The sequence below is a fragment of the Corylus avellana genome, chromosome 10, assembly GCF_965113065.1.
Source record: "Corylus avellana chromosome 10, dhCorAvel1.hap1.2, whole genome shotgun sequence".
Classification (NCBI taxonomy): Eukaryota; Viridiplantae; Streptophyta; class Magnoliopsida; order Fagales; family Betulaceae; genus Corylus; species Corylus avellana.
The window spans coordinates 1303597-1313628 of record NC_142499.1 but is presented as its reverse complement, the minus strand read 5'-3'; the positions used below and the strand labels follow the sequence as shown (position 1 = coordinate 1313628).

Genomic DNA, 10032 nt, shown 5'->3' with positions numbered 1-10032 from the left:
AAACTACTTAAAACAAATTATTTGTCCTCAAGAGGTACTTTAATCAGCTAAGGATCACGCTTCATTAAACAGATATCACTAATTTAAATCATCTTTCTTATGTATGGACAAAAATAAATAAATAAATTACTTTAGTCGGTGTAAAAAGGGTCCTCATTCAAGATTTAAAATGTTTGCCATCATTTTCCGATCAGCCCCCTATTATAAAGAGTCCACTACAAAGTGAAAGGGCTACGTCTACTACAACGTCTTCACACGCCCATACTACTCTAAATCGCCAAAATCCACCATGGCAAACAATTGTGTACAAGAAGAAGAAGGCATTACGGTGGCAAACAATTGTGTACAAGAAGAAGGCAATCACGTTGTCAGTATTCCGGAGCTCACCGAGGAGCAGCTCGCCCGCGCTCGCGACATGTTTGAGGAAATCTCGAGATGCACCAGGGGGTTACAAAGCTACTCCGCCCAGAGCCCCTGTTGCATCTACAAAGTCCCCTTGAAGTTCGAGGAGAACAATGGCAAGCACTGGTACAGCCCCCGCATCGTCTCCATCGGGCCATACTACTATGAGGACAAAGACCTTAACCGTGACTACAAGTATCAATGCCTCCGCCCCTTTCAGAACAGGACCCAGGCCGGCACAGAGGACTATATGAAAAAGCTATACTCGCTTGAGGAAAGAGCCCGAAAGTGTTATTTAGGTGAGGTCAAGTTCAATTCCGATGAGTTCGTCGAAATGATGATTCTTGATGGTTGTTTTATATTAGAATTGTTTTACAAGTTTCATGATCATTCGGGATTGCTCAAGACTAGCGATCCTCTCGCCCTCCTCCTCAAGTGGAGATTACCGTATTTCTACGTGGACTTGCTTCTCCTTGAGAATCAGATCCCTTTTTTTGTTGTGCAAGAGTTATTTGATATTTCTAAGATGCCTAACGAGTAACGAGGAGAACAGTCCGTCCTTGTCCGTGCTTGCTTTGCAATTCTTTAACAACGTTATGAAAAGACCCAAGGAAGTCATAGAGAGGTACCCCGACAATCCCGAAAATCCGCCCTTGCATTTGCTGGACTTGGTCAGATCTAGTTTAATCCCAAACGATATTCCAATGCCACAACGAAAAGACGAATTCATGCCTTGCTTCTCGAGGCTTCGTCAGAAAGACGACGACACACAGATCCAATTTATTCCCTGCATCTGGAAGCTCCGCCGTTCAGGAATTAGCGTCAAACCGCGCAAGGCAGATAGCTTCTTAGCTGTAAATTTTGAGTACGGTGTGGTTGAGATACCAAGCATAATCATCGACGACTTCAGGAGATATCTCTTGCTCAACTGTGTGGCCTTCGAGCAGTGTCACAACAGCTGCTCCAAGCACGTCACGGTTTACGCCACTTTCTTATGCAGCCTTGTGGACAACCCCGCGGACGTCAAATACCTTCGGGAGCGCGGCGTTATTGAGAATTACGACGTCGACAGAGTTGAACGCTTCATTAAGGGTATGGGCAAGGACTTGGCCATTGATACCGGCAACTTTTATTTGTCCAAGGTGTTCAATGATGTGGACAAGCATTATCGGAATGACTTCAATGTAAAGTTTACGAGTTTCATGCGAAGATATTTTTACACGCGGTGGCCGTTCCTCTCCTTTTTGGCTGCCACTGTGCTCTTACTGCTTACGATTGCGCAAACCTACTTCGCCATCATCGGCTATGTGTATCCTAAAAAGTACTAGACAGTCTAGAGCTGATCTACACCACCGTCGCTGATGTGCATCCTAAGAATATTAATGGGCTTTTGGCTATTATTTTAAGAGTACTATCGTGGATTTTTATGAGTGTAAAAGCTTTGACCTGCTTTGTTCATCTATCGCTTGTTCGAATTCTTGTAATGGGCCGTATTTTGCCCAGGGAAATTTGTAATTGTGGGTCCAAATGTGATTTTTTTTTTTAATTGTTCAATAATAATCTTGTTATAAAAAAAATCACTGGAACGTTCAAAAAAAAAAAAAAAAATCTATTTGGCATGTCCAACAAAAATATGTGCATCTCGCGCGCGGCAATAATAGTTCAATCTTTCTTTTTCTTTTCCATTTTTTGTTCTTAATTTTAATCAAGCAAGAAAAAAGCTGGATAAGAGGTTTTTCTTCTTTTTTTTCAATTTTGTTTTTATGTTTTTCTATATTTATTTTTCAAATTTTTAGGTTATTTAAATAAATTTAATTTCTAAATTAATGACATGTTTGTCATTTCACCTCTATAAAAGGCACGTGCATGGCATATCATCATCAATATTTTGTCCATTTTAGCGATTTTGAGGGGTTTTTTTGGCCAATAATTGGTAGCTTAAGCATGCTATGTAACAAGTGGCAGTTTCAATTCACAACATGTAAATGAGTAGTAGTTAGAGAAGACTAAATGTAACTAACCGTTTTTTTATTACAATAAATAATTGGGTATACATAGTATTTTTTTTTATTATTATTATTATTCAAATGAGGAAAGAGATTAGAAATGAGGGTCTTTCCCATTCTTGATCCGAATAGAAGTAAGAATGAGAGACCAATTGAAAATACTTCTAAACACAAAGTGTAAAGCAGTTCATCTAGCTAAAGAATATACACGAAAATTGACACACCTTAGAATTTTTACAGTTTTCCAAACAGAAAAAATAAGCAAATCAAGTCTAATATCAACTACTACATTAGCTAAATTACAATCTCTGAATAGCCAAGATAATGTTAACAGCATCCTCTTCAAGGATAAGATTATCAACCCCAATTGCGTATACATAGTTAACCACACAAAGGAATTGTGCTAACTTATGGGTAACCCGAAGTACTTGAACTATCACTCGTCATCAGTCAAATAATGAGAGTATGAAGGTATTGTGCTAACGTATGGCCCATGCAATGGCTCTTGGGCCTTGTTTCTTAATTTGATGGGCCTTAATTCGATGGTACACCAACTATAACATGAACAATTGCTTGATCCCCAAAATAATGAAAACTTCATGTAATTTTAACTTGTTAAAAAATGGTTTGAAATAAAGACCTTCATAACAGTAGACCATTTTTTTTTCATACTCAGATTACTACTCTCGTCAGTTCTTATGCACAAAAGCTTAAATATAGTTGAGATGAATCATCCATTTTGATCAAATTAATCCAAAGTGCGTATGCAATTCACGTGCATAAAATTTTTAATTAGAAAGAGCAACCATTTACAAGAGAGGAGACTCTTAGAGCTTGTGAGCAAGCTTGAAAAGTATATTATGGTGTTTATGAATGAATCATTTATTATTCAAATTGAAGTTGAATTGAGTTTAACCAAGCTAAGTTTACGAGCGGTTAGCTCATCTTAGAGCATTCACATTGGGTTTAACAAATAGCTAGTCTTGTAACAAAAAATGCTCTATATCCGACTCAACAAAATGATTACGAATTTGTTGAATTGAGTACTTAGCAAATTTTCTGAGCACTATAGGTCAACAAATTCTTAGTTATATTTAATATAGAAAAGTGAAAGTTGATATTTAAAATGTTGAGCTGAGAATAAGTATTTTTAAAAAATTAATAGCTAAATTAAATATATATATATATATAACTAAATTTTAATCTAAATATTTATTGGGCTTGACGTTCCCGCGCGTAATTGGAAGTATCGTCTATCGAGGTAAGTAGAATACCGCATCCTCTGATCCTCGTTTAAAAAGTTTACCTCCCCCAGTTTCTCCTTATTGGATCACATGGTGCATATATTTAAGGGTAAAGATATTCACCACGCCTGGCGTGCATCAACAGTGATGCACGCCAGGCACAAAATTTTTTTTTTTTATTATTTTTTTATTATTTTATTATTTTAATTTTTTTGAAAAAAAAAAAAAAAAAAATTTTGTGCCGTAAAGATATTCACCACGCCTGGCGTGCTTCAACAGTGAAGCACGCCAGGCACAAAAAAATTTTTTTTTATTATTATTTTATTATTTTAATTTTTTTGAAAAAAAAAAAAAAAAAAAAAATTTTGTGCCTGGCGTGCTTCCAATCACGACTCATATTTAAAACTTCAAATAATACTGTTGCACAACAAACCGTACGAGATTTTTATACATGTGAAGTAGATCAAGCTAATTTAAAGTCAACGACTGCATATTAACAACAAATATTGTAAGACCCAGACAGAGGATAGGCTGGTTGGTTTACTTTAAGAATTTTTGTACGGACTGACTTCGATCGACATAAAATTTTCGAGTCTCCTTGATCTGTTCGAGGTCGCATTCTGAACTTAACCTGGTTTCCTTCCTTTTTTTTTTCGATTTACACACTGGACCTCGGTTTAGGTGGTCGTGTAGTTATCAATTTTTTATTCACGATCTAAATAGGTTTTTCATTTATTTATATAAATCGGTTTATACTCTTTAGAAGTTATAAGTTTAAATCTCTCTCTTTGATCTAAATTTTACAAATTGCGCGCATCACAAAGCCAGCTACAACGTAGCATTAATTACTCGCCCACGACACTTTCCATTACGCAGTGAAAGTGGTATAAGCATATCTGCCTGCAACTTCACAGTACCCACTACCCATACTACTCTAAAACACCAAAATCCACCATGGGAAGCAATTTTGTACAGGAAGAAGGCAACCACATTGTCAGTATTCCGGAAATCATCAACACGGAGCAGCTCGCCCAGGACATGAAAGAGGAAATCGAGAGATGCACTAAGGGGTTACGGAGAAATGCCGCCAGGAGCAGTTGTAGCATCTACAAAGTCCCCTTGAGGTTCGAGAAGAACAATGGGCCCTGGTACAGCCCCCGCATCGTCTCCATCGGGCCCTACCACTACAATGACAAAGACCTTAACCGTGACTACAAGTATCGGTGCCTCGGCTCCTTCCAGTCCAGGACCCGAGTCAAAGGTGTAGGCTTAGAGGACTACTTGGAAAAGCTACGCCCGCGTGAATTTGAAGCAAGACAGTGTTATTCTAGAGAGATCGATCTCAACAACTCCGGTGAGTTCCTCGAAATGATGGTTGTCGATGCTTCTTTTATTTTAGAATTGTTTTACAAGTTTCAGGATCCGGGACTGCTCAAGACTGACGACCCCCTCGCACTTCTCAAGTGGAGATTACCATATTTCTACGAGGACTTGCTCCTCCTTGAAAATCAGATCCCTTTTTTTATTCTGCAAGATTTATTTGATATTTCTAAGTTGCCTGTGGATCCGCCCTTGTCCTTGCTTGCTTTGCGATTCTTTAACAACATTATGAGAAGAACCAATGAAGTCATAAAGAGATGCGCAAATCCCAAAAATCAGCCTTTGCATTTGCTGGACTTGGTTCGATCTAGTTTAATCCCAAACGATATTCCAATGCCACCAAAGAATGAAAACGACACACATATCCCATTTATTCCCTGCTTCCCGAGGCTTGGCCAGAATGTCGACGACACACGGATCCCACTTATTCCTCCACGGGGGCTTGGCCAAAAAGACAACGACATGCAGATCCAATCTTTTCCATGCATCTCGAAGCTCCGCCGTTCAGGGATTAAGGTCAGCCCCGGCAAGACGGACAGCTTCTTAGCGGTAAAATTCGAGCACGGTTTGATTGAGATGCCTAGCATAACCATCAACGACTTCATGAGATATCTGTTGCTCAATTGTGTGGCGTTCGAACAGTGCCACAACAGCTGCTCCAACCATGTCACAGCTTACGTGACTTTCTTAGACTGTCTTGTGAACACCTCTGCAGACGTGGAATACCTTCGCGAGCGCAACGTTGTTGACAGTTACGTAGCGGACGACGACAAGGTTGCACAGTTGCACTCTTCATCAACAGTTTGGGAAAGGATGTGAACTTTGACATCCGCAACTTTTATTTGTCCAAGTTGTTTAATGATGTGGACAAGTATTATCGGAATAATCGCCGCGTATGCTGGGCAAGCTTCAAGCGAAGATATTTTAACACGCGGTGGTGGTTCATCTCAGCTTTGATTGCCACTTTGCTCTTGCTGCTCACGATTGCGCAGACCTACTTTGACATCATCGGCTAAGTCAAAGTGCATTCCAAAATATTAATGGTCCTTCTCTAGTTCTACTCCATTTCCCCACCAGCTTTTGGCGATTATTTTAAGAGGATTTTTATGAATGTAAAAGCTTTTCTGCTTTGTACGTTGTATCGCTTGTTCGAATTCTTGTAATGCGTCGTATTTCGCCCAGGGAAATTTGTAACTGTGGGTGCAAATCTGATTTTTTTTTTTTAATTGTTTAATAATAATCTTGTTATAAAAAAAAAAAAAAAAAAAAAAAAAAAAAAAAAAAAAAATCTAATTGACATGTCCAACAAAAATGTGCACCTCGCGGCAAATAATAGTACTTCATAACTAAAAGTACGTACGTTCCAGCACAATCTTTCTTTTTCTTTTCCATTTTTTGTTCTTAACTTTAATCAAGCAAGAAAAAAGCTAGATGAGAGGTTTTTCCTCCCTTTTTTTCAATTTTGTTTTTAGGTTTCTTTTATATTTATTTTTTTAATTTTTTTAGGGTATTTAAATAAATTTAATTTCTAAATTCATGATATTTTTGTCATTTTACCTCTATAAAAAGCACGTATATGGCACATCAACATCAATATTCTGTCCATTTTAACGATTTTTAGGGTTTTTTTTTTTTTTTTGCCAGTAATTGGTAGCTTAAGCATGCTATGTGACAAGTGGGTAGTTAATGAAAAAAAAATGTAATTAACCGTTTTTTTATTACAAGAAATAATTACGTATACATAGTTAGCCACACAAAGGTATTGTGTTAACTATTGGGTAATCCCAAGTACTTGAACTGTCACTTGTCATCTGTCAAATAAAGCGAGTATAAAGGTATTGTGCTAACGTATGGTCCATCCAATGGATTTTGGGCCTTGTTTCTTAATTGGATGGGCCTTAATTCAATGGTACACCAACTATAAGATGAACACTTGCATGATCCCAAAAATTATGAAAACTTCATGTAATTTCAACATGTAAAATGATGGTTTGAAATAAAGTCTTATAAAGACCTTCATAAAAGTAGACCCAGCTCTTTTTTAAAAAATAAAAATAAAAATCACTCAGATTACTACTATTGATAGGCCTAATCTCGTCAGTTCTTATGTACAAAAATATTAGATATAGTCGAGAATCATCCATTTTGATCAAATCAATCCAAAATGCGAATGCAATTCACGTGCCTAAAATTTTTAATTGGTCCTTAAGGAACAATCATTTACACGAGAGGAGACGGTGAGAGCTTGTGACTCTGTGAGCTAGTCTTGGAAAGTGAGGAGGAAAAGACAAAGAGAGAAGGGCTCTTCAATAAAGAAAAGGATCATTGCCAATTGGTCTCTTTTATATTCAGTCGCTCTTTACGTCAGGTGTAAAGGCTCTGAGGATTAATTGTGGGTTGGGCAAAGCAACGAATAGTATCTTTTAACAAGGAAGAAAGGTATCCCATCAAAGAAGAAGAAAAAATGCTTTCCATCACTGTCAATGTTTTTGCTACTCCTTTCAATCCTGTTAAGGTTTTTCCTTAATTCAGATGATCAATGTCTCTTTATATTTCTATAAAATTTATAAAAATACAAATAAATCTTTAATTAAAATTCTAAATCAAAATCTAAAAATACAAACATCACTGGACAAATAAAATATTGCTGACATGTATTTTCCCTCAAACCAAGATAAAACCTCCCTCAAACACAGGGCACCACCACCTTCAACTTCACACCCATAGTCGGAAACACCAAAATCCAGGATGGCAAGCAATTCTGTGGGAGGACAATCCAGTAACTACGTCGTCAATATTTGGGACAAACTCTCCAAGATAATGGAAAAGAAGATGTCTGATCTGCGGAGTGAAGCCCCCAGTAGTACTTGTTGCATCTACAAAGTCCCCGATAGGTTCCGGCTGATCACCAGCGAGGAGTACAGTCCTGGGATCCCCATCGGGCCCACCTACTGGAGCCCTTGGCAAAACAACAAAAACAAAATCAAGTGGCAATGCCTCGACTCCATGCTGTCTAGGACCCGAGCCAAAGGTACAACCTTAGAGGACTGTTTCAAAAGCATATACCCAATTGAAATGAGGGCCAGAGAGTGTTATTCTGGAGATATGATCCATCCCACCATTCCGTTCTCGGAAACGATGGTTGTCGATGGTTGTTTTATCCTAGAATTGTTTCGCACGTCTAACAATCCGAGATTGCTCAACCCCGATGCACCCCCAATGAAAATACCGAATTTGTACGGGGATTTGCTCCTGCTCGAGTGTCAGCTCCCCTTTTTTGTCCTTGAAACGTTATTTGAGGTTTCCAAGATGCCTGACGAGGAGCACGGTCCGTCCTTGCCTTTGCTTGCTTTGCGATTCTTTAACAACGTTTTGAGAAGACCCACTGAAGCCATAGAGAGGTACGCCAAGGAACTCAAAAAGAGGTACGACAATCCCGAAAATCGGCCCTTGCATTTGTTGGACTTGGTTCGATCTAGTTTAATTCCAAACGATCCAATGCCACCACAGAAAGACGAATTTAGTCCCTGCGTCTCGAAGCTTCGCCAAAAACACATCCCATTTATTCCTTGCTTATCGAGGCTTAGCCAGAAAGACGACGACACACAGATCCAATTCATTCCCTGCATCTCAAAGCTCCGCCGTGCAGGGATTAAAGTCCGTCCGGGCAAGGCGGACACCTTCTTGGCAATAAAATTCGAGCATGGTGTGATAGAGATGCCAACCATAACCATCAGCGGCTTCATGAAATTACTCTTGCGGAATTGTGTGGCATTCGAGCAGCTCCACAAGAGCAGCTCCAAGCACGTCACAGTTTATGCTACTTTCTTGGGCTGCCTTGTGAACACCTCCGAAGACGTCGAGTACCTACGCGAGCGCGACGTTATTAACAATTACCTCGACAACGACTCCGAGATTGCGGTCGTCATCAACAAATTGGGAAAGGAAGTGTCGTTTGATATTCATGACCTCAACAAATTGGGCAAGGACGTGTCGTTTGATATTAATGCCGCCTTTAAAAAATATGGCAAGGAAGTGTCGTTTGATATTTGTGACTCTTATTTGTCCAAGTTGTTCAAAGATGTGGACAAGTACTATGAGAATAGGTGGCATCTGCAGTGGGCAAGCTTCAAGCATACCTATTTTAACACGCCCTGGACGTTCATCTCAGCGTTGGCGGCCTTTGTGCTCTTACTGCTTACGATTGCGCAGACCTTCTTCGCCGTCATCTCTTATGTGCATCCTAAATAATGGGCATTAATCTTCTACTCCGATCATGGGTTTGTGTGTGTAAAATTTTTCTTTTTTGTGTCACTTTTTTGAATGCTTGTAATGGATTGATTTTGCCAAGGGAAATTGTTACGGATGTTTTAGTAGAAGAAGTCTATCTTTGCAAGAAGTCCATCTCTCAAGTAGTTCATTTCAATAAAAGGTGTTATTGTTGAATAAATTAAAGCCATTGTTAGGCTAGGTGTGTTTGAGTTAAATTGTAAGTTGTTTTTGTATATAGAGTCTTGTTGTTGGTTGTACATTTAATTATTTCATTGGACTTAATTTGAAACAGCAATATGTTATGATTTTTGTGTTTCACATGCGTTAAGTCTAATTTTAACATGTGTATATAAGTTTTTTGGTACTCTCGATTTCCTTGCAAGTTGACTTTCAAATATGAATTCTACCCAAACTTTATATACTTTGGTATGAGAGCCAAACATTAAGTTATGAATAAATAGTTTGAAGGTTAATTCAGGTACAAGGCCAGGGGAGGCTCTCAAGGAACGCTTCAAAGTACGAACTATACAAATTGGCTCGGATTGTGAATTAAGCAGCAGAAGAAATAGTGTTTCACCAAGGACAACCTCGACACACGCGCGGTAGAGTACTCATAAAATCAGCAAGGAAGTTTGGACATTCTTTTAGAGAATTTTATAGGTTCTGGTTATGAAAAAAAAAAAAAAAAATTCGACTTTTTTATTTTTTATTAATTCTTGTGGTAGCTG

At 38.5% G+C, this 10032-nt stretch overlaps 2 pseudogenes; both read left to right on the top strand.

Moving 5' to 3' along the window:
* The first annotated feature begins 289 nt into the window (after positions 1–289).
* LOC148583224 (UPF0481 protein At3g47200-like) lies at positions 290–1730 on the top strand (annotated as a pseudogene).
* A 2876-nt stretch (positions 1731–4606) lies between these two features.
* On the top strand, positions 4607–9283 carry LOC148583223 (uncharacterized; annotated as a pseudogene).
* Positions 9284–10032: the final 749 nt, after the last annotated feature.